Source organism: Numida meleagris, chromosome 1 (genome assembly GCF_002078875.1).
Source record: "Numida meleagris isolate 19003 breed g44 Domestic line chromosome 1, NumMel1.0, whole genome shotgun sequence".
In the NCBI taxonomy this organism is placed as follows: domain Eukaryota; kingdom Metazoa; phylum Chordata; class Aves; order Galliformes; family Numididae; genus Numida; species Numida meleagris.
This window is the reverse complement of record NC_034409.1, coordinates 29610070-29636331: the sequence shown is the minus strand read 5'-3', so window position 1 is coordinate 29636331 and position 26262 is coordinate 29610070. Positions and strand designations below refer to the sequence as shown.

The 26262-nt window shown below is 39.6% G+C and overlaps 1 long non-coding RNA gene across 18 annotated transcripts in view; it reads right to left on the bottom strand.

The window, feature by feature from the left end:
* Positions 1-25797, bottom strand: part of LOC110392676 — a 37660-nt gene extending 11863 nt beyond the window's left edge. For 13 of the 18 annotated variants that reach the window (XR_002434549.1, XR_002434557.1, XR_002434554.1 and 10 more), the window contains exons 1-4: positions 25669-25797; positions 23457-23539; positions 17406-17490; positions 1623-9385 (exon numbers count right to left, since the gene is read on the bottom strand). This is a non-coding gene — a long non-coding RNA (uncharacterized LOC110392676). The remainder of the gene's footprint in view (positions 1-1622; positions 9386-17405; positions 17491-23456; positions 23540-25668) is intronic. The other 5 variants (XR_002434559.1, XR_002434550.1, XR_002434553.1 and 2 more) reach the window with 5 other exon arrangements.

Genomic DNA, 26262 nt, shown 5'->3' with positions numbered 1-26262 from the left:
ATTTACAAAGATCATCACATAAGCACATGGGAAATAATGAAGCTCCCCTTTTCTTCTCTCTCCCCCCTAGCAGATGACTCCACACACTATTGCCCTCCCAGGAGCACAGTCGGGTAGGGAGAGGGGGAAAGAAAAGGGCAGCACATTGCTGCCACACTAAAGTGACACTGGATGGAGCATTGTTCGTTCCCCCATCCAGACCTCATTATACACAGTTTACTATTGCTGCCTGAGACTGATGTAGCAGTCTGGAACTTATACCTGATTTTTTTTTTTTTTTTTGCATAAACACTACTAGAGCAGCCAGAAGAGCATTAAACTAAGACAGAATGATAAGGAAGACTGGTAAGTAGTAGAGACTCCTACTGTGGGGGTATATGCTCTAAGGGCTTCCTTCCACAGTAGTACAAGACCATTAAATTAAAAAAAAAAAAAAAAAGAAAATTAAAATATTCTAATTCGGAAGCCTTTATGAAGTGAATTTATTTTTGGCTTAATTGTAGGTGAAGGTGAATTAATCACTGTACTGGAAGATTCTTGTTGTATGGAGACCAAAATGATGACGATTACTGTGTCAAAAAGTAGGGCAGATCCAACATGGGACATGAACAGTTGGTGTTTTTGAAGGAGTCAAATTTTCAAAGAGATTAGAACTAACTGAAAGAAAAAAACCTTTGCTTGTAAACATCAATTTAAAAAGCTTCCAGAAGGTTTGTAATGTCACAAGAAAGCTGTGATTCCATAATCCAAAAAGAGGGTAACTGGCTCTGTAGGAATAAAGTGAAAGCTTTCACAAATGGGGAAAATCCAACTAAAGGTAACACATGAGAAAAGAAAGAACTGGATAACAATCAATACAATTTATGAAGGTTAATGACATCATTGATTTGTCTCTGGGCTACATAAAATAAGGAGCTTTTAAAAAGTATATTAGGAATAAATGAAATCCAAGAAATAATACGAGGTAATTACTAGATACAGAAGATAGAGTCATTACAATTCAGAGGAAACATAGAGTAAATAATTCCCTGTTCTATTTTGAAAACAAAGCAAGAGGAGTACTTCTTTCACAGTTAGGAGTTGAGAAAGTAATTTTAAAAAGACCTTGTACATTGTTTAAATCATTTAAAACCAGCAGGCTCAGATAACATACCTAAAAATGCCAAATAATTACTTTGAAGAGATTTTTTGCCCAGGAGAATAACAAGCTAATCTTAAAGAGTCGTGAGGTTATACAGGCCTCTGTAGTACAGTCTCTAGGACAATCAGTCCCAGACAAAATAACACTACATGGGGTTCAGCTAATTACAACAATAAATATGGCTCCATAATAACCTCAATTATATGTGTGGGAATTACCAGTTTGGTTGATACATCCATTCTGGTGAAACAGCCCTTTGTAAGGCAACTGACTTTTTACTGCCAGGCTTTCTGATTAAAGATAGCACAACATAATACCAGTGAAGCATGCATTAAATGGATTAAAGCCTGGTTAATAGATATCTGTGAAAGTCAGTGCCAGCAATCATCTCTGAAAACATGTATTTCTTAAGTTGATCATTGCAGAATGGCAGTCGATGGTACAGAAGCAAACAAAATATCACCTCTAATAAAATGCTTACTAGAATAATGATTTCCAGAATGGCATGCAAGTTGGTGGAAGGGTAGTTGGACAGACAAATGTAGATCACCCACCAAGCTGAATCCCACTGAAATAAATTAAAGTGTTATCGAAAAAATAGGAACAAAATACTCATCATAGATTTAAAGAGAGTTAGAGGTATCTCAACATTGTGACTTAGTTTTTTTCATTTAAAGGAGGTATTACTTTTGGAGCACCCTACATAGTACAAATGTCAGATTTAGTCTGCATTGTTCTCAGGATTTTCCTACTGTTAGGATCAAGACAGCTCTGTGGACAAAGCTAACACTTCTCAGTACTTAACTCTGACTCCACTCCACCACCTCTTGACCTAAATGAGGGGATGCTGCTAAGGGACTTCTGGAAAAAGACCTCTATTTAGGATCATCTGCTAAACTTAAAGAACAAGCTCTTAAGTTAGTACGATTCTATCTAATCTTCAGATTGTACATACTCTGGGAGAGAGAGGAAGTAAAACAAAACTGTAGTAAAAATAGCCTTCCTGTTTTACTTCTGTTAGCATCATATTCTTTGGGGGAAATGAACTACCATTTTTTCTTTCTCAGCATGTTCTTGTAATTTCATTATTTTATCTCACTGTTTGTACTCCATCATTCAGAACATTTTTTGTGACTGTAGTTCTGATTCCAGTGGGATCGTTGACTAACCTGTATGAAACATATATACATTTATAAAATTAGACGAGAGGTATAATGAATACAATACTCTTGCAAGACTCTTTAATATTAAAAGTACATTAAAGATATCAGAAAATCAGAAAAATATAGATGGTAGAGTAGCATTTCAACAAGCTTGCTTGTAATAAATTATATGTGTAGTGCAATAATAACTTTTAAAGATATCACACTCCACTAACTTTCTCCACTAATATGTAGGACTCATCAACTGAACTAAGGTTTGGAAACTGGCCAGCATGAATAAATACTTTGTATGTAGTTAAATGCATTAGAAGTTTGAACAACTTTAACTGTCATGATGAAGCTCCAATTAAAAAGAAAATCAAGAAATGAGTAACTCCTTTCCTAAATGTCTTCAGTGCAGATTAACACATTTTCTTGAATCAACAGGTCTCACTAACAAATGTTAGTGAAATAACTGGTAGAATGATTAACGACAGCAAGACAGATGACAAAGTATCATTATCCAAATTTTGAAGTAGAGGAAAATAAAACTGAAGGAAGCCTAAAGATCCAATCCAGAAAAGTTTTAGTTTTCTCCAAGTTTGCAGCCATTAAAGGAAACTGAAGATGCTCATTTCTTTGCTGAAATTAATTGCCACAAAACATTGTCAGTGCCAAAATATTAACGGGTTCAAAAAGCAATTGAAAACATTAAGGAAAGAAAGACTATTAATTAACCATAGAGATGTGGCTCAGGTTCAGGAAATTTAAGAAGATGAGAAAGCATCAATATATTTCTTCCTCCGCTCTTATATTTCCCTGCTTATCCAGGATATTGGGGATTAAGAAAACTTCTGTCTGACCCAGTACAACAGTTCTTATGCTCTTATTATGCTCTGTACCTCCTCAGAGAATCTATGCAACATTTCAATGAATTTCTGGGAAAAAAAGGGAAAAAAAAATGCAGATTGAGTGTCTACTGAGTTACCTCAAGCTGTTTTCTGCCTTGCAAAGGGACAGGGCTTTCTCTATAAATAATTGTACACCAAGCATGCAGCAAAATAATCTTCTAGGGAAATAAATGATCCAGGAACAGTTTAACTGTATCAGGATTACATACTCCAGGGATTTAGCTGAAGCAGAAGGATTTGCATGGCATGAAGATCCTGAGAAACCTCTCAACAGTACCACGGCTTTCTTTCTTTCACGTGGTGTGTGGTCCAGCAGCTGCTGCTTAGCAGTTGTATTTTTTCAGAAACCCAAATTATTTGAAGGCGCTAAGTAGTCAGAAAGCCAGCTACATTTTAAATAAATTCTGCATTTTTTTTTAAGTGTGGCCTTGGAGGAAATGATTATTCAGAAGCGTTAGGCAGTGTTTCAAATCTGCTGTTGAAAAGCCTGGAATTGGTAGTGTGCAGATAAGGATGACAATTCCAGATACAAGAAATGATGCAAATATTCACATTTGCTGCAAATCATGAGGTAGAATAACATAATGAAGCTTTGTAAACATACCCTTGATTCCATTTGTTACCTGTTCTGGAGACCATAGGCAAAGAAAAGTTGGTCAGCGCTACTTGATGTATTGGCAGTTCTTTGACAGGTCTGGAAAACCAGTATAATGTGGGCATCATTCACCTCCATTTGCTTTAGGTCATGCATTATTCCCCAGTTCATGGCTTCATAAAGCTGTGGAATAGCCTTTCTCTAGGAGAACTCGTGAAAAAAGAACATAGTAAAAAGGGGTAGATGTAGCCATAAATATGATAAATGACTTGCTAGAAACTACATTAAATAGCAGCAATATCAGTCCAGAGATGAGTTCTGCAACATTCTTATTGCAAGCCTATGTGGATGGATGATTCACTATGTGCTTGCTTTTCATGGACATCATTTAATGGAACGTCTTATGTCACTAGTCATTTGCACTCCAACTACATAAGACTTGTGTGTTGCTGTTTAATATTTCATCACACCTTCCTCATTCTCCAGACCTCCGTTAACTGATGGGAAATGAAATCAGATATGGTACAACTTCTGCCTCCCACTCCTTTTGGTAATTTTTTATCCAGACTCTTTTGACTGTCCCTGTTTTGTTTTGTTATTATTATTATTGTCTAATGATGAGGTACTTTTCCAGCGTGCTTCCCTGAAAATCTGGCTGCTAAGCTTAGTGCTGAGTCCTGCAGTGAGATGCTGAGTACTAAGACTCAACCCTTGTGCCCATGTTTTTTTACAGTGGCTCCATTTCTACAGCACCCCAGGGAGCTACACTGACAACCTGTCTTGCAGGTAGGCTCATGGAGCAACTGCTCCCTGTCTGCCTAGAGGTAAGCTGTACAGAGTTAGTGCTTGTCAGAACTCTCTACAATCTTGGCCCACCACTGGGCTTAAAATTAAAAGGAAATCTACATTAAAAATGTAATAAGAAGGCAAGCTCCCATCAGGAATACCTCCTGCTGTATTTTTCCTGAGGATGTGCCCTCTAAACACAAACTTCTACTACTGCTATACTATAGATAAAGAAACTCGTATATCCTGTTAAAGAACATCTGCTTGACAGTAAAAAAAATTAGGAAGGAAAGGATAAAATGGGAGAGCAAGCCTCACTGATGGAAGTAAACTGAAGTATTAATCTTGAGGAAAAAAGTTATAACAAAGAAGGAAACAGCACTTCCTTTGACTGTGATAGAAAATATTTGAAAAGGGTAACAGAGTCTACTCTCAGGATGACATTTTCACCATAACTGATAAGTCTGTTCTGTGAGATCATAGATATTTGAGGGTTTTTGCCCAAGAGCTGCTTGCAGCAGTGCATCTCATTCAGACCTTCAGCCTGGCTGATGCACCAAACTTAACCCTGTGTCTTGGAAATGTATTCACTATCAGACAAGCTTGTTCATGTTAATGTAGATCAGTTTTGTTTATTGTAGTGATATCTTTCATTTATATTTACTGTATGCTGCCTCCTTTTGAGCTTTGACCTCAGATTGACCCAGATATATACTGTATGCTGAGGTACTGTTACTTTTGTGGCTAACACTGGCTGAGCAGCAGGCCCGAAAAGACAGTTAGGGCCAGGACACAAGAAAGAAAACCAACAGAATGGGCATTTCAAATTCCAGTTAAATCCAGCCGCATTATTTACAACATCTCAAACAGTATTTTTACGCCTCTGGGCATTTATAGCAATTATTCAATACAGCGCGTATATTATTTTAACCCCTCATTATAACAGCTTTGACAGCTTGTATTATAGCCCAGTAATCATCACTGAAGCTATCCTGAGACTTCAGTGGTTAGAGGTGATATGATAAAGCTTCAGCCAGCACTCCCAATTTGTGAAACAGGCAGGCTTTATTTAGCTCCAATAACTTACCTGACATACCCTCAGCAATGTATGAATAAATAAAACAGACATGCCTCAGTGGTCACAGTGTACAGCTAGGTGAGAACAAGCCATGCAGGTGTCTGCTGTCCCCTCTTGCTCGGGGTGTGATTCAAAACCCTAACTGAGTGCTATGCTGGGAGGATTTGTCAGAGTAAAGAGGAGTAATTCTTTCTCTGTGCTATCTTTTCAGTAAGTTTTCATAGCATTTGTTTGGTGGGTAGTCTGTTTCCTGCCTCTTCCAAGCTACAGATACAACAGGACTATTGCTAGCAACCAAGCTACTGAGGCATGACCATTTACCTCATCTGACAGACAGCCATGTTAGCTAATTACATGACTGTCTGTTACAAGTGAAAAGTAAAACGTGTTAGTAGAAATTATGAAAGCGGTTTGTATTAGAAATAAATATTTTATTTCACTGAGCCTCATCTTGATGTTACTTATACGAAATAGCAAATGTGACCTTTGCAGTGATTTAAGCTAATGCCTTTTTGTCCTACCTATGTGTTAGGTGACATATCCACACACAGCCAGACACTGCAACTCAGTGACAACCTACTAAGCTATGGAAACTCAACTGTTTGTGATTATCTGCCCAAGCCTGATATTTGGTTTAGCATGTGTCAAAGCCACAAGAAACAGGTAGGCTTTGAAATGAGAACTGAAGCCTTTGATGAGTTTGAACAGAATGCCTATATCCATAATCTGAATTGTGTATGTACATGCCATGCATGGCATTACTTATTCAGCTCAATCCACTTAGTATATGTGCTACAACAACAAGCATCGACTTTTTTATTTTTTTTCCTTTTGTCGAGCTGTTTATTTTGGCCATAGGAAAAGGTTTGCTGCTGTAGACCAGAGGAAAGCTGTTAGGAGACCTAATGTGGCTTTTCTATTTTACTTTCCACTCCTGCATGTTTAAAATTTCAGTTTATTGGTTAGCAAAATATTTGAAGAAACTGTTTCTATGTTCTTTGGAAATGTCTTAGTCTACTCAGACTCAAATTGTTTGTCCTTGTGCACAATGGCCAATGTGGTGTATGACCACAGCTCCTGCGAGTGTTTTAGACTTCACAAATGGACAGGATCTGTAACAGAAGAAAAAGGAGAAAGTAAAGATATGGAGACACTGAACTCTTAGAGCACATTTCTTAAATGTAATCTTAGGGGTCAGATTCTACATCACTCTGCACTTAGTTACACTTAGTTACACCAGTGGAAATTGTAAAGGGGAGATAATTTGCTTCCTGCTCAGTGCAACAGCACTTCACAATCGCAGACACTGCTATAAGGAGCTACTGAAGAATTGTACAAGGGGGTTTTATTTCCTTATAAAGGAGAAATGGTTTCCTGAAAGAAGCAGTACAAGTGTCATTGCCCGAACTTTCTCTCTTTAAATGAGCACTGGGAAGGTCTTGAGAATGTACAGCAGTCTGGTGACCAGGGGAGTCCTCTTCAAGCTCTAATTTCTGTGATCAGGAAGATGAAGGATGTAGATGGTATTGAATTATGCCTGAGGCATAAGGATTCCTGGAGCTGATCACCTCTCCCAGGAACACGTCTGTCTAAAATATGTCCCAAAACTTCTTGCTAACAAGTCTGACAAGTGAAATTCAGGAATTTCTCTGAAGTCTTGCTGATGTTGTTGATAATGTTTATTAACACAAATGTCAGGCTACTGTCCCAGTCACTTTATTATTGCAGTTCTCTGATGTGACCTTCCACCAGATTACTAGTCTGCAGTGGTCTGCGATACTTCAGAGGGTTCAGCATGATCTTCCAGTGGTGACAGGACAGTAAATGATTAGAAATCCTCTATCTCTTCAAGACATATGGTAGGCAGTACAAGGATCCCTAATATGACTTCTTTCTAGAGCTTTTTTCACCCTTGTTTTCCTCCTTAATCTTTGATCTGAGCGGCTCAGACTGAGTGCTTAGGATGCCTTCATGATAGGTTTTTAAGAGTTATATTTAAGTGCGTGCTATCTGGGGAACTCAGGTGCCAAGGGTTATAAACCTGCATTTGGGGACATTGGGTATATTCAGATACTCCTTTCAGATCACATGAGAAATAGGGTCTCTTTCATTGTCCACTCGAGTCTGGGAAATGCTGCCAATTTACTGCTTGATTCTACTTTTCAATGATTCAGATTGCATATTAAATGCCTTGAACATTTCTTTGAAAATTCCAAGTAAACAGCAGGAAAGGAAGGAGGAGAATCTTTCTTTAATAATCATGTCTTAAAACATTATTGGACCTGCTGATGAAGAACATGAGAATCTGCTTCTCCTCTGCTTTTCTCTGAGACGGCCATGTACATGTATGCAAAGTGGGTGCTGAGCGCATTGTCCACACTGATAGCATCTTAAAGTTGGTTTGCTTTGCAAGGGTTTCCATAAAAGAGCAAAGCAGGGGCCTTGGAATACAAGTGTATGTGTGATTTTGAAAAACATCATTAGTAATTGGGGTTTTTTAAAATTAGATTTGCTTTCCTCATTTCCCAGAAATAGCACAGCCTGCTCTCCTGCTGCTATCCTGCTATCCTGACTGGTTATAACAGATGATTTCACTGGTCTTCCACAGGGTCTTCTCTGAACCGACAAATATTTTGGAATCAGGGAAAGCACAAGAGATATCTATAATTTTATGTTTCTTCCTTAATTCTAACTGTTATAAAAGCTTCTGTAACTGCCTATATCTGTCTGGCAAGCTAATACAATCAACCACATTCTTTCAGCTCACCTACTTTCAATATGGGAATATCATGTTCTGATGAAATTGTTAACCATTAATATTCATGATGTTGAAATATTTACCCATTTTGTCTCTCCAGGGCATTATAATCATATAATTGATTGAGAAGGACTTAAAATGTACATGTGGAGATCGCTACAATATTTGGCACATGAACCTATGACTTAAAACAAGCTCTGAAGAGACTCATTCTTTTAATATATAATAACTGGAATGAGAATTAGAGATAGAGTGCTTAGTGATCTTTCACAGTGACACAGAAAAGAGCTACTGCTCCACCATCAACTGTTTTATTCTGTTACCCTGAAAGAGACATAAAAGAAATATTGTAATGAACTTCCCACATAGATGAGCTAAATTGGAAAAGAACTCCCACCAAAATGCATTATGCTAATCTCCTTCTCCATATCACTCGTATGCTTCTGCACAAACACCAATCTTCTTGCCCTCAACTGTCTTGCCATTTACTTCCTTGGTCTGGAAGATAGATTCTAGTGTGAAGGATGAATCTTCAGTGAGTTTTTCCATCTCCCCAAATCATTACATTGGCAGCTATACGTATATTATCAAGAAAACGAAATACACCAAAACAGTTTGCTGGCAACCAAAAGATTCTAGTTATATCTCCAATGTTGTCAATCTGTAAGAGGAAAAGGTTATCTGCCATTGAATTTCTCTGTGGAAGACTAAGCTACAAGCCAAAATCAGAATTCTTGAGATGTTAGCAGCTTTGTTTTGTTAGGTTTTTTTTGTGTGTCTGTTGTTTTAGAGGATGGAGGTCATTAATACTTAGCTTTAGCAATCCACATGTCCCTTTAGGCTACTTTTTCTCTGATTCCTTGCAAGAAGTAGACGAGGTGAGTGTCCTAGAGATAATAAACCAGAGATGCAAAAGGTCTCTATCTTCCTTGGAAGCTTCCATCTCTGTGAGATACTGTGGTAGTCAGATAATCCTACAAAAACAATGAGATAGATCATAAAGAAGATCACAGTTTGAATGTTTTTTGTCTTTCATTTATCTGACAATGCTTAAAATGTGTTCAGATACCATTATTTCTGGAATGCCCATGACACACAGCTCTGATAATTAAAAGAGATATCTTGCCCTTAACCTCTCATTTTCACAGTGACTGTGTTAACATGAAGCATTACCCAATTGTTGAGTCCAGATATTGATTATTTCAAGCTGTACATGGGCTAATATTGTTTCCCTTGTGGACAGACTAATGCTTTTGTCCACAACAAAGGACAAACATGTACATCTTTTCTTCAGAGCTCAGAGATTAATTTTCAAATGGAAACTGGAAAAAAAAAGCTCTTATTACTACGAGGCAGTTTCTTTTCTTCTTTTTCTTTCTTCTCCTACTGAAGAAACCAGTTATAACAATACTTCCATTCTTAATATACGAAAGGTTGGGAGCAGTTGCTTCTATGGAGGGAGAAACACGTTTTGCAGAATAAAGAAAGCTTCTGCACTTTTTATTTTAAAAAAACCCACATTTTACAACTGAAACATAATCTGCAGATGGAACAGCTGATATGGCTATTTTGCCGGTTGTTAAAGAGTTTATCCTACATTAAATTGACTCCCATGGGTTTAATTTTTCAGTGCTGTTACAACCACCAACCTTTCTTATTGAGAAGGTCAATAGGCACAATATGAAGTCTTGTAAATCACTGCCTTACTATTTTTGTAATATATAATGTGACCCTATTCACACATCTTAAAAATTATAAACCAGAGCACATACTGTATATCAAACAAATAAATCAGCTGCTATAAATACAGTCTTCCTTTTGGTTCTGGACAGATTAATTCTCCTGCATTTCATATGTTTTAAATTGTTTTTGGCTTCACAGGCAAGATCTGCTTTTGTATTCAGAAAGCAGAGACCCTGGATTTAATCTACTTTAAAAGCTTAATAGAGCCAAAGTGACCCCGAAAGCATATTTTAAAATGATCCCACTAAAAGCCTTAATGACTATAAACATTAAATAAATTAAGTGATAATACTGAAAAAAAATACAGTCAGCTGATAGAAATTTTTAAAATGAAATTCTGAGAAAAAGATGAAACAAATGAGAATTAAGCACAGTGGTGACCTGATAAGCTTTTTGGTGCTCCAGAGATGTTTTTCTTTCAGGTGTATTTGCTGCGCCTGTTTCACTTGAAAACTGAAAGTCTGCATATAGCATAGGGGGAAACTGAGTCACTGAGGAAGTTGTTTCCTAATGGAAAACTGCAGTGTTTTATGAAGAAATTTGTTTTCATCTGGAAACTTCTTCCTCAGCTATGCAGCAAAGCAGCATATTTGTACATGTCCTCGTGTAGTTTCTCTCATGCCTATTACCATCTGTATTAAGGTGTATCTTGAGCTCATGACTACAATCTTCAAGCATCAGCCTTCCAGTAAAGTCAACAGTGAGCAATAGATGTCCTCAGTCATTTAGTATCCCAGTAATTTTCTCAGTCCTGAGGGCTTCTGCCCCACTGTTGTAAAAAAAGGCATTGATCAGAGACATTTGAAAGGGAACATCAATAAGAAAGAGATCAGAATTAAGGCAATACAGCTTTTTAAAAAGAAGAGCTGCAACACCTCTGAGACTGGTGAGACTTTGTGTTTCTGCTGCACCAGTTCTGCCCCACAGAAAAGATTTCTCAAACACCTCTTGATCGTCGTCTTAGAGAAGTGACTTGGAAACTGGCAATTTGGGTACAGGAAAGGAGGGGGTTTGTTTGTGTGCATGAGCATGAGTGTGTATGGATGGTGTTCACCTTAGAGTTGCCAGTGAAATCCACCTTGTTGAGCTGACCCAGAGATGAGCTGCCTCTTGAATTTCAGCTTGGTCAGTGCCCTATGAAGGCTTCACAACTTTTCCTGTGCTGAGATCATTCTACTACTGATTATGCTGAAAAGGTTTAGGGTGAGAATTTGCCCGTTACAGATCTCCTTTTTTTGTATCCTTTTTACCATGTCTTCATCAGCTTATTGTTCTGATGATTCCGTTGTCCTCTCCTCTCCTTCCCCTGCCCCAGGGCTTTTCTTTGTTAAAATAAACATTCCTGATTTGTGCTCACTGCACTTTCCAAGGACTCTGAGAGACACTGGACCAAACTGTTAGATCAACAGTGGTCCTGTAGGGTCCTAGCCACCCTGGAAGCGCTGTTTATTGGGGAACTAGTCCTCGTAGCTCAGTGAGAGAAATGAGGCTGTATACAGCTTCCTGCACTGTACTTTCTCTCTTGTACAAGGCCAGCCAAAATGTGACGTGATGTAAAATGCTTTCCCAGGAGATGCATTGAATATATCATAGATTCTGTCTAGGCGGGCAGCCAAATTGTGATCCATACAATTCCCTCATACAGACTTGCACTATTTCTTCAGTGAAATGTTCTCTGGTAAGTTATGTGTGACGCTAAGCTACAAAAAATAATGATCAAACTGTGATGTAGCTACAACTGTCTTCTCTTTTAGGGAAAAGAGACTCTTCTCTGTGGTTCACTCAATATAAGGACCAAAGAGCCTGAATTCGATGATCTCATGATCAAGTGAGGTCTGACTGCACTGAAAATTCTAATTATTTTAAATCATGAAAATAATCTGCATGCTCACGTTTATTTTTTTTCAGGCTGCACAATCCCTTTGATTTAAACATCTAAGACTTCTTCCCTTCTTTTTCCTCCACCTCTTCAGGGAGCTTTCCCAAAAGTGTTGTCAGATAAGCCCCTCAATTCCTTGCATTTTCTCTACAGTTCTTCCAAATATGTAAAGTAGACTCTGATCCCAATCTGATTTAAACTCAGAACAAGTTTAGTGAGTGAAGCTATAGCACAAGATGCTGGGAGTCCATAAGTTACACCGTGCAATGTAGATTTAGAAAATATTTGTCTTTTTTTTTTTGTAACATCTTAAAATATACATTAAAAAAAAAAGATAAAACTCACTGTCCTGAATGAACACAGCTGAAAAGCACCAAATAAGCTTGTTTGTGAATACCATCTGAAATGTTCCTGATGTTTAAATACACATCTCAGAATTTTGGGATAAAGTATCTTTTTTTTTCCTGTGGCATTCTCATTAGCTATCAGCACACCATTTGTTGTCTGAATCTAAAGCAAAAGATACTTAAAAATAAATACCTAGGTGTTTTTCATCTGACAGTAGAATTATTTTTTGTTGCATTCACTCCAGTTCAGGGAAAGTGTTTTTGTAAGAGATGGGAATTCTAACGCATGCTTGAAAGACGTAATGAGTTGTTCACAGCTTTGGCCTTTTCCTGGGCCAGATTCCATACTGCCTTATGACAAACTGATGGGTCATCTCTGTTGCCCAGGAATGAGGCAGGTGGTTACAATGGAAAGGGACTGCAAGGAAATTGTGAGACAACATAACCGCTGTGATGGAAAATGGGCTTGCTATGCCTTTACCCACTGCACCTGCAAAACTGAGATCAACTTCATTGCTTTCACTCTGTTTCCCTTTATAAAGAGCAACACTCCCCAAAAGAAACCCAATCCCATATCCCTGAGACCTTTCAAGTTTTTAATTCAAACAAATCTAGTCCCAAAAGTTTCAGTTTTGTACAGAAATACTATCACAACCAATGACACTATCTACAAGTTTTGAAGGAAAGATTAGTTTGGGGGACTTGTAATGAAACGCATTTGTAAATATGACTACAGTAGGCTACAATATAAAAAGTATTTAATGTATCAGAGATTTGCTTGAGACTTTCTGTGGGCATTCTGACAATGTTCTAACAAGATAATATATAAGACATCCTATTAAGCCACAAGATTTCGATTGTCACACAGGAATAAAAGCATTAAGTATGTGAACAGTTAGTACAATAAAAAAATCCTAGGTAAGCATTTTTGGTAATATAAACAAGGAAAATCAAGACTGGATCATGTATTAATTAGCAGAACAAGAAGAATAATTACCTTAATGAAGTTTCTTTTAGAAATATGTTCTGTATAATGAAATATGTGCATTGTATAATAGAAAAATATATTGCCACTTTCTACTCACATTTTTACTGATAATGAAATATCCACAATCCAGCAATAAGTAGTTATGAAAGTAGTTATGCTTTTGACTATCTTAACTTCAAGATTTTTAGATGTCAGCAATAATAATACGGCGTATTCATTTATTTTTCTGTGTTAAAGTGTACACAGTGGACTTTGAATGACACTAATAAGCCTGAAAGCTTGTTCAAGCTTTCAAAATATTTCAAAATATTTAAATACTGAGTTCTTACAGCTTTTAAAAATAGAAAATCAGGAACACTGGGGTTTTCTATTGAAAGTAAATGTTCTAATACATACAGTGATGTTCCTAGATAATTATGTAATTTAAAATGTAGTTCAGAATCTGAACTAACCTGCCCTCTCTAATCCGTGATTCAAAGGATGTTGGATGTTAAAAGAATTTCGTTAGCTGAAGCAATGTCATATTGATTGAGCATAACAGTCTTTGGGGAAATTTCTCAGATGTTTAATCGAAACAGAAGCTCCCAAGGGCAGGGGAACTTCCCATTCTGCCCCACTGGTAGTGAAGACCTCAGCGAGGTCTTTTTGCACATTCAGGTAAAAATTCACATGTATTTTCTGCAGGTCTCTGAAAAGAGAGAGGACTGAAAAAACCCTAATCACTCATCCTTTGATTTCCACTCCAGGGATTTACAAGTACCAGTGGTGCAGGACTGCTGTGTCAAGGTGCAGGGCCTGGGATCTAGCAGAAATCCACCTCTGCCTCTTCTCACCAAGCCTCTCTGCAAGTTCAGGCCTGACCACGTGGGGAAGCCCCTGTAAACCTCTTGGGCAGTGAGCACTGCTTGTATCTGTCATATTTCCTGCTTTGTCTCTCTGTTGCTTGCTCTCCTAAAGATACGCTTTCCATGCTGAATTGATGCTTCAAAAGTTTTGTCACAAAAGTTCTGTGCTTTCTCTTCAGCTTTCCCGAGGACGTCTGCCTTTGTATGCATCTGGTGGTGGAGCTCTCCCTTCCATGCATGTCATGGACAGAATCAACTTTTTTTTAGTGGTTCTGTCAGTCTTCCTCCACCAGTACCTTTTGGCTTATTGAACTCTGTGCTTTGTAGTAATTAATTACTGTGCAGCTTTGTGAGGAAAAGCTGAGGTATTACAGCAGCAGAGCCTACAGAGATCTTCACTCAGGAGAGCAGGGGAGATGAGGAGAGCCCAGCAGACCCACACATCTCTGCAGAATGAGGGAGGTATGCTGAGGGAGTCGTCTTCTCCCACCTCTGAGAGGATTCAGATTAGTGCTGCACAGCATCATGCGGAGTATTAGGATGGATAAGCACATGGCTGGAATTGTGATAGCCTTCTCAAAAGCAATTTTTGTTTTATTTATTTTTAGCTTCATAAAAAGGTGCTCTATTGACTTAGTGCAATTTAATAAAATGCACACAAATCTCTCTCTTTTCAAATGCACAAGACAGAGAGATGATTGGAATGGAGATCCCCAGTAAGTCCCTTGCCGTGCCTTGGACGAAGGTGACATCCTGCACTGTGCTTAGAAGCAACTGAGGCCAGGCTGCCACCTCACGCACTGAGGCCTCTTGCTGCAGAGAGCTCTGCTGCCACTGAAATATGAGGGCGGTGACCACCAGCACTTCACCTGACCCCAGCTGGCACAGAAGATCATGGGCTGGGAGGTGGGATCCCAGGCATCCAGGCCCTAAGCGATATTTGCCATTGTCATGTGCAGGGGCAGCACTTCCCAGTGCATCCTGGAGAAAATAGGAAGCCAATGTGTTCAGTGAAAAATTGACTTCATATGTGCAGCTGGATGGTAGCTGTTACTAGCAGGGCAGTGCCATTACTACTGAGGTCACTGGAAGACAAAAACAGCCCCTGGGAAACCGCATGTTGAGGGGGGGGCTCAAGATGGAAGCTGCCGTGTCTGTCTGGTGACAATTAAACAGTGGGCCTCCTGTTCCCAGCTTCTTCAGCTGTCCCATTAAAATCAAAGAGCCTCTGATTTAAAACAAGAGACTTGACTCTCATTGCCTAAAGGGTGATTCAGGGAATGTTGATTTTCAGGGATGCTGGGCAGCTGCAGCCACCACTTGGTCTCAAAGGGCAGTAGCTACTGGAGAGCAGCAGGAGCACATCAGCCTTGAAACCCAGCCACCTCCTCACTGCAGTGGGCTTGGGTGTTGATGCTTCATTTAGGGAACCAGAGTTAAATCAATATGGCCTTTAACCTTGAACTCTGTGTTTCAGTTTTGCCTTCCATGAAGCAGCAATAACACTCACCTACAGTATTTCAAAGGTAATCAGGAAGAGCTCTGAAACACACTGTGAGCTGCATCATTACATACCTGCACATTTTTATTGTTTGTATAACCGACAGCAATACAACATGCCATTACAGGATGCTGTACATTCCTATCCTACTGATTTCTTCCTTTTTTCTTGGACAAGTGATGCATTAACAATATATGTATATTTATATTAAAATGCCCTTGAGAAATAAAATTACATGTGAAACTCATTTTTTATTTTCCAGTAAACTTCATAATGCTCTTTCAGGTTCCATCGTTTGGATGGATTTCTAGTTTATCTCATGTGTGAGAAATGACCTTATAACCTACGTGTGACAGTTGTTTGGGTTTTATTAAGTGCCCCGCTCACTGGTAGCATTGGGGCATTACTCACAGATATTTGTGTGCTGCAACAGAAAGCCAAGGAAAATTATTATTATTCTATATTTAACTATGGTGTCTTCCTTTTGCCCCATGTCATTTGGAAGTATCTTGCACTGGGATAGATTTGCTTTTAAACTGGAAAAAGAAAATTGGTGTTTTTTTCTCTGTAGTAGTTGGCTCTGGTGCTCTGTGCTTTGGAATGGGCACCTTTCATTTCTGAAAACAGCTTTCTAGCCCTTAACTGGCCCCTGCTTAAAAATGTATTTCTGTGCAGAAGCTGCCACCAGTACAAGGAATGAGGAGGTAAACTGACTTCCACATGGGATTCAAGGAAAGCTGTCAGGAGAGGAGAAAGCACACGGCTAGTGTCAGCTCCCTGAAGGATTCCTCTGCTGGGAATCATTGAGAGAACTAAACCTAGATGAGTTTACAAATAAGGTTAATTTTAAAATTATTCTGAAGGATTACTATTACTATTATTATGAGAGAGCTTTAACATATCTTTTCCTACTTCCTCAAATGCCAACAATAATGACACCATCCAGAATATTCATTATAGTGCCCTGGGGCTGTGCACTCTCCTCACCTGCTTTATCGCTGACTCTCTCCACTGGTTTTAATTCAGTGTTAGGTACAATGTGAGTGTCCTTGCACAGGACACAAGCCATTGCACACACATCGGCTTCTCTGGAAGAAATTGAGAGTCTATATAGGAAAATGCCCCTTTGGTCAAACAGCATCCACAGCAATGAAACTGCCAGGTGTCTCGTAAGCACCACTGATATAAGACTATTGGAAAGGATAATGCTCTAAATCACAAAAGGGAGCTCCGGCTGAAGACAAAATGAAGCAAACAATTAGTATTCCTGGCATAATGGAGTAAAACAACAAACAGTGCAATAGATCCTCTGTATTATTAAAAGGTATTGTGATAAGGTTTCTTCTGCAAACACAAATAAGAGTATTATGCAGAGTGAGGTTCCCATCCAATTTATTTTTCATGTCTTTTATTGACAAATAGCTAATGAGAATTACTCACATTTCCACTGTATCTTATCAAGCATTGCTAATAAAAATCCCCACTGTTCTCCATGTGGGTTGTATAATTTCATAACATTTTCAGTAGCCTATGACTTACTAAATAAAGTCGTCATTCAAGCTTCATTTCCCACCTGACTGCAAATAATCAAAATGGACACTGAATTAATACTGAATACTGTCTGCGTTTGATGAGGTCTCTGCAAGATCTCTGTTCTGTCACCTTCAATGCACTCTGCTTGAGGGACTTACCTGACTTCTTATTGTTTATGGGAGAAGGATGAGATATCACAAATCTGTCTCTGGCTTCATCTAATTTAGTCCTTTGAAATGTTTTCTAGGAGTGAAGAGAAATTAAAAAAAATAAATAAGGATACCCATCACTAAATTACAGTAATTCAAGTCAGAGTTATCTGCAAAAACAGAAGAATAACTATTGTGCTTTATTTTATTTGAAATAGTATAACCAAAGTGTTATTTTAATCAGTATCATAAGTGGGTGTCATAGAATCAGGAAAAAGATAAAATTAATCCTAAAGCACAGGGGTCTTTTCATGAGATCTATGACTCCAGAAAGACATAGTAACTGCAATACAGTGTTTACACCTTTCTAAATTTGTAAATAAGCTATATTTCCATTTTGCATTTGTTAGAGATCTGTATGATACACTGAGAGAGCTGTAACCTTGTATTCCATTCCTTAAACTCTTCTTTATAAATGACATTTGCAGTCTCGTAATGTCCCCTTCTCGCTGAGATGGAGGAACTGGCTGCACCTCCTACAGCAAGGTAAAAGTATATGGCTCGCGCAACGGAAAAATTTGGGCAGCAGAATAATAATTTAAACCAGATTTCACATTTCCTCTGGGTGGATCCAAGAACTGAAATTTTGTATAAGGAAAAGAGACCACTTTTTTTTCACTTGGATTTAGTAGGACAAGACTGGCACAGGTACCTGTGCACAGAGAAGACTCAGAAGAGCCCAGAGGCATTTTCCTGATGCCCACCCTGAAGCACCTGCATCTCAGAGAAGGCCAGTGGTAATAGTCACCCTTTCTTTGGAATGCGGAGGTTATCCAAGTCTCCATGCAGAGCTTTAAGCGCCATGAATGCTGGTAAGACTCACCTGCATGTTCCTGGTCTCCATCTTCCAATCTTCCTGCACCTCCAAAAACCATATGCCATTTCTAGGCTATTTTAGACCATTTTTGCACTATTTAATCACGTGCACATATTTTCTTACAGTCTTTTCCCTTTGGTGTTGTATCTTTCCTGAATAACATCTGCCCTGTTTGTGCAAGTGAACTCTGTGTCTCTAGTCTTACTCCTAGTTACTTAGTAATCTCAAAACCAACCCAAACACAAAAAGAAACCATTAACATTCAAGGACAAATTAAATGCAGGAAGCCAGGATGCTCTGCAGTTTTTCAGTAAAATGAGCTGTCATCAGTGAGATAGCTATAAACCATAGCACTATTTTTAAGTTGTTGCATCCTGAAACGTCTGTTCACTATTGATGATATTTATTTGATGGTTGGCAATGCATGGACATCTAATAAAAACCCTTCCAGCTTACAGCGCATGGATCTTGGGCTTGGTGGAATCATAACTCGAGCTATCAAGTTGCATTCTAAAGTGGAGGCAATCTTAGCTAATAATACAAATATTTGATGACACAGGTCTTCTTGATGGATAATACACACAAGGGGGTTCGTTAACCATCCCAAGTTTTGCCTCAAGCTGTGTAAGTTCCTTGCAGAAGATATTAATTTTATGTGTTGATCTTTATGTCATCAAATGTTCTTATTTACACATTGGGACTCTTCTAATTTGCACACTGTGCTTAGAAGCATAGTTTCTATGTGTGTTTGTTGCATTAAACATACACCTTCCTACTTACATTTGTGAAACCATCTTCATAAGAGGCATTTGATCATATTTATTCAGACTAAGTTCCGAACTACCCACTGCTTTTTGTTTCACAAAATTTGTCTGTGTTCAACATACTACAACACTTATCAGTCCTGTGGCACCAGTGGAAGTAAAGTATTACTCCGCTTGCTTTACAGAGGGTAAGGAACTGAATTTCATGACTGGCGATGAAGATCTGCCAAGACTGTGGGTTTGCACATGTGCTTGTAGTTTGAAATGGTGCCAGCTAAGTGCATCTTCTACATATCTTCTAAAAGAAGCATTTTGCTAAAGCTAAAGTAGTATTGGACTACATGGATCTATTGAGCTTGGTCTTTACAAAGCAATGTGGACAGATAAATCGGAAAAAAAATTCATTAGTCCACCTAACTTCTTAATAAAATAAGCCAGGACAAGCCTGAATTTCTCCTGATCCATATTGGGCCATTCCTTTAAATTGGTTAAGTAGTGCTTGTTGATTGCTTCTATTTCAACTACTCATATAAGAAACAGCAACTGGTAACCAGGATCCTTCCTGTGATTTGTACTTCTTTCTGGAAATGACTGGTATCAGAAAACAGACAATATCTACATGTGATTTGATTTTCATGCAGTCTCTGAGATGGAACTTGATCTGCCTTTGATGTGGCTCTCACAAAAGAGAGAATTAGCATGCAGCAAAACGCAGGCACACAGGGAGCTGGACACTGTTCAGATTTAGTGTTTCTCTGTTTCTAATTTATTAATCCAGTACAGATGCACCTGTTTATTTTCAGAAAAGTCCTGTTATCTCCACAGTATTCCACTTGGGCTGCCAGAGGCACAAAGAGACACAGAACCTGTTGGCTGGGGGAAGTTTAGGACCTAAGGCAGTCATAACCTTGCCTAAAAGCACATGTATCCCTGCACTCCATAGAAGTGAAGATATAAGAACGTTGCATTTTATGATAGTGGTAATGTTCAGACAGAAGAATCTAAACCTTGTAACTGAGGCAACAAACAAGAAGTCATAACTGCTCTTAGAAGAGCACTCTCAATGGTATTTGAAAAGTCATAATTGTCAGGTGAAGCCCCTGGAGACTGGAAAAAAGGCAGTGTCACAACCATTTTTAAAAACGGTTGTAAGGACAACACAAGGAACTACCAAACTGTTAGCCTCACCTCTGTGCCAGGGAAGATCGTGGAACAGATCTTGCTGGATGCTGTGCTGAGGTACACAGATGAGGGGGAGGTGATATGGGATAACCAGCATGCTTCACCAAGGGCAGGTCCTGCCTGACCAACTTGGTTGCTTTTTATGATAGTGTAACTGCATCAGCAGACAAGAGAAGAGCCAATGATGTCATCTATCTGGACTTCAGTAAGTCCCCCATAACATCCTTCTCTCCAAATTGGAAAGATATGGATTTGATGAGTGGACTGATTGATGGATGAGGAACTGGTTGTATGATCATGCTCAGAGAGTGGTAGTCAGTAGTTCAGTGTCTGAATGGAGATCAGTGACATTTTCATCAGTGACACTGACAGTGGGATTGAGTGCACCCTCAGCATGTTTGCAGATAACACCAAGCTGTAGAGTGAGGTTGACAAGCCTAAGGAACAAGATGCCATTCACAGAGATCTTAAAAGGCTCAAGCAGTAGGCCTAGGAGAACCTAATGAGATTTAACAAATCCAAGTGCAAGGTCTTGCATCTGGGTCACAGGAACATCCACTATCAATACAAGATGGAGGATGTAAGGATTGAGCACATCTCTGGGGACTTAGGGGTACAGGTGGATGGTAAACTGGACATGAGCCAGCAATGTGTCCTCAGCCCAGAAAGCCAACTGTATCCTGGGCTACATCAAAAGAAGCATGGTCAGCAGGCTGGGGGAGGTGATCCTGCCCCTCTACCCTGCGCTGGTGAGATCTCTCCTGGAGTACTGCATCTAGACATGGAGTCTTCCATAAAGGAAAGACATAGACTTGTTGGAGTATGTCCAGAGGAAGGCCACAAAAATGATTCAAGGGATGGAACATCTACCCTCTGATGACAGGCTGAGAGAGCTGGGGCTGTTCAGCCTGGAAAAGAGAAGGCTCCAGAGAGATCCGATGGCAGCCTTTCAGTATCTAAAGGGGGCTATAAGAAGGGGACAGACTCTTTAGCAGGATCTGTTGTGATAGAACAAGGGGAAATGGTTTCAAACTAAAAGAGAGAAGATTTAGATTGGATATAAGGAAGAAATTTTTTTACAGTAAGGGTGGTGAGGCATTGGAACAGTTTGCCCAGAGATTTGGTGGATGTCCTGACCCTGGAGACATTCAATGTCAGGCTGGACCAGGCTCTGAGCAACCAGATCTAACTGTAGATGACTGTTCATTGCGGAGGAGCTGGAGTGGATGAGCCTTAGAAGGGTTCCTTACAACTTAAGTGTTTCTATGACGAGACACTAGTTCTTTATGGCTCTTCCTTGGTTTCCCTGTGCAGCCTCAAGAAGTTGCAGAGACTATGGTTTTCAACTCTGGGCTCATGAAGATATCCCCAAACCACCACCAGCTCCACCTTCTACCTCTTTTACACTGGGTCTTAAGCATCCTACACATGTAGCCAAGTACTTTCCAGTCCTGCTGATTTTGTACAGATAGGCTAGCAAATGTTCCCCAACCCATCACCCATACACATCCTACTGGGGAAAAAGAATTAAAAGACTACTTCCGTCAAGAATCAGTACGACAGCTTACTACAATAGCATTTTTTTCCTGTTTTGTGCAGTTACTAATCATCAGATCAGAGAGCTCTCCTTTATATCTATCACTGTGAGCTCACTGGAAAGCAACAAGCCAAAACCAAAGTCTTTTGAGATTATGTCTTAATGACCCTCCCTCCCTGCAGCGTGACTGAAATTCAGCTGAAATTGCCAGCTTCCCTAGTTTCAAATATGAGTAACAAGGTTTGGCACTGCTTATTCTCCCTACACAATCAGAAAACCTTTTTCTGCCTTAAAGTGCTACTGGGCTTTCAATATCCGTCTGGGGATGGGCTGCATCCCCAGATGCTATGTCTGAGGGAACACTTGAGGGAAGCAAATCAGAGACGTGAAATCTTCCAAGAGATTTCATTCAGTTGCACCCTTCCAATGTTTCCTATAGCAGCAAGAACTCCCCTGTGATGGACAAGGCTGTGAGAGGCAGAGGCAATCCCATGGCCACCTTTCCTGAGAGGAAGAACAGCTGCTGGGCCCATTGCCACCACCAGTGTAACTCCTTCCACCTTCTCAAGGACAGAGAGCAGCATCCAGCTTCTGCACCAAGGAAGCCTGCTTGGGGGTGTCTTGACCAACACCAGCATTGAACAAAGCAAGACAACAGTGCAGAACACATGCTTTATGCCTTGCCATTCGTCAAATATTGCTCATGCTAATGAAATTGCAATTCATTCTGAGTAGGGATAGGACCAGTAAGTAAACTTACTGTAAAAATCAGTTTAAACATTTAGTTACTTTGGTTATTGAAACAAGAACTCTGAACAATTAGGGAGCCTATGTCATAATCTTGTGGGGGAAAATACTCAGTCTCTGGAATATATGGGTGTTCTGGGCTGCAGTGAAATAAATACAACTTTACTCTAACATTGTAACTAAACAGTTTCTGAAAAATAACAGAATAAAACATATTAAAAACCCTTTACCCCAGGCTATTATAATGAAGAAAAAGTGTTCAAAATGTGAACTAATGAAGTACAAAGTAATGAATATTTAATTTGTATAATTTACCGAAATGCAGTTAGGAATCTGAGCGATATTCTTCATAACCACAGTGTTCATTAGGCCTTTACTGTAGCTTGCATGCAATCATTACATTTTTTTTTCCTGTATTACTATTACTATGGTATTACACAAAGGTGAATGAACATCTCATGAGAGTGTCTGGAAGGTTCAAGGGAAGAAAGGAAACAAGGAAGGCAGTGGTGTCTATTAAATTTAAATAAGCTACCTGTTTACAGTGAGAAAAGATAAAAGACTAAGCACAGCAGAAGAGCAACTGAGAAGAGGAATAGAAAAGGTAATTGAGTTTTACCTTATGGGCTTCTTCACTTGGCAGAGTGAATATTATTGAATTAGCCCTATTACTATAAAGATTACACAAAAGCGGAACAGTGTGAAGGCTTGGTATGAAACTTTAACAATATCAATGGAGGTGAGATAAGCACTACCAAAACTGAGCACAGGAATGTATCAGATAAAGAATATCATTCTTTTTTTCTTCCAGTAGAACTGTACTACAGTGTGACGTGAATTTTAATAGGAGCACACAGAAAAATGAAAACGTGAACACCAAATAAGTCTATGCACAAAGAGAAGGATTTCATAGCCACAGTAAATATCAAGAGGTGAAATATTTCATACCATACCTTTATTTAATAGACTATCCATTGCCACATCCTCTTGGTCTCCAGTTTACCAATTTCAATCTGGCTCAAGGTCACATATTTACCTGAAATATGGATTTCACATTGTTTTATAGATTCAACTTGAAAATTAAATGTCAGCAGACTTAAATTACCAAATCTGGATCTAAAATGGTGCTTTTGTTTGACCACAGAAAATGGAACCAAAGTTTTATGTTGCTTCACTCTCTTCCTCAGCTCTTCCTCACACCCTCACTCAAATTTAGATCTCCTCCTTATATACATTATTTACTCATTTACTGAAAGACATCCCCATACAATGTCTAAATAATCTCTGTAATCATAGCACAACACACACGCTACTTTACCAGAAGGTAGTGGGGACATCCTGTAAAAATAATTAACTTAATATCAGGCTGCTTTTTCCACTCTACATTTAAGCAGCAGCATGGGGCTGCTGGACAGCAGAAGCCAACCCGCACCAGGCATCCCAATTACCATAAGAAGTACTGGTGCCTCAGGCTGGCAAGGAAGCCTAATCAGGTATTAAAAAGAACATGCTTTTGACAAATTATGCATTCTAGCAGTGTAAATATGCAGCATGCTGTGTTCTGCGTTTTGTCTCCCTCCTCCCTGAAAGGAAGAGCAGATTGCCCTTGCCACGAATCTCCCCGAGCAGCCTTGGCAGTTTCAGGTGTAGGAAGACGAGGACCATGCCCTTCTGTTTGCCCAGCTATTTGCAGGGGGAGAATGTGCAAATGAGAAGCCATGAGAAAACAATGAGAGAGGTGCAAAATATCACCTAAAAATAACCAGTGATAACATAACTGTATACAAATGTAAACTCTCAGGTTGCAGGACAGCTATTTCTCTTGTTATCTTCAAGTAATTAAACAAAAAAAAAAAGAGTAATTTGCATCCTTTTGTTGCTGGAAGAGACCAACAGCGATGCAGAATTAAGGAAGCTAAAGTGAGGCACATTACATCTACACACCCCAAGACACAAAGGGACACTCACTGTGAGACTAAAAGCTGAAACAAGCTGAGTGCATCAGAGCTGAGCACAGGGATGTGTCAGTGACTACACTTCTCAGGATTGTATTTGTCATATGCTGAAAGATCAGTTTAACATATTGCCTCCATTTACAGCAGCCTCAGATTTCACACACCTGGCACTACCTCCCCTGTAAGGACAGTACAGTTTTGCCCAGGTAGCAAGCTGTGATGGACTGTCCAGTATAGACTTGAATACAGAAACATCTGAGTTAGAAGGGGCCCTTAAAGGTCATCTAATCCAACTATCCTGCATGAAACAGGGACTCCTACAGCTCCATTATGGTGCTCAAAGCCTGGTCCAAGCTGACCTTTATTGTCTCCAAGGTGCACTGATTTTTCTGAGCGCCAAACAACGCTCTTAATTTATAAACTAGAGAATAATCCCACCGAACATCATCTTCCAGGGCATTTCATATGCAACTTCAAAGAATTTTCGCAGAGACATAGTCTGGAAGGTGACTCTGTGGACCAAGTTTCCCTGAGGCAGAGGTGTTCTGTCACTATCTGCAGAGTTGTAGTGCAATGGGAGGACTGGTTGTGACACCTTACAGCCTCCTAGCTGCTCTGTAAGTTTCACCAAGCACACCTCTAGCCCTCCGCTAGAATTGCTTATTATTGTCCTTTTCCGTCTTCTTCTCCTCCACTCTTGTCTCCCATTCTTCCCTGTTTTTTCCTCTTGCAGTACCACCTACTCACCTGCACAGGTCTGTCTCCAAACTATCCTTTATGGTGCATTGGTGAGGGAGTAATTCTGATTGTCAGGTCAACAGTGGGGAATCTATGATGACAACAATTCCTTTATGCTCTCAGCAATATCAACAATACAACAAGCAAAAATAATGAGAAGTGTGAAAGTAGGCATTAGGAAGCATCCACGTTTGCCAGAGGACCCATCAAGATCAGGTTTTGCATGTGCCTAGGCTGTTAGCAGGGAAAAGATGCAATAGAAAAAACTTGTTGAGTGAAGGAGATGGGTCTGCAGGGGCAAATGCTCTGAATAGGTGCGAGCTATGCACAGTAAGGAAAGGAGAAGCATAGCCAGGTGTTCTGCTTATGAAGAAGCAAAATTGCTTCTGACAGGTTCTTGGCAATAGCAGGTAAAGCATTCATACATAGGCCAATAGTCATATTCATATACTGAAATGAGAAGGGAACTCACTCAGCTGGTGAAGGGACTCTCTAACTGTGCAGCACTCCTTCTCAGGAAGCAGCCTAGGTCCAAGAGCAGCTCTCCTTCCTGTGGCTGGCCCTTATGTGAGCCCAGGGTGGCTCCACCCTGGGTCCGTCCCTTCTAGTCACGTGGGGAGCACAGGAGCAAACAATTCGCCTGTGCTCCCTGGGCCAGACACACCCCTTCACCAGGTGCTCAATCACCAGTTCAAGCTGTGATCTAACAGCTCCCCTACACCAGGCCAGCTGGTACTGGGGCAGGAAGTGGCTTCTCCTGTGTGCTCGATTTCAGTCATCACTGAAATGCTTGTTAATCAAAACGAAATGCCGACGTTTGAGTTAAAATTTGGCCAAGCACCTATTGGTACCCTTTTTCTATTGAAATAACAGTTGATCATTGGTAGGTGAAACAGTAGAGGAAAAATTTGGAGGAAAGCATCGTGCAAAATGACAATTTTTATGGTTGGTACAGAGAGGGTAGCTATTATTCAACCGTCAGCATCCGACATTATGACAAGAGAGAGAAGAATGACTACAACACAAGTGGTGAATCCAGAATATCCAACCTCACCATATACATTTG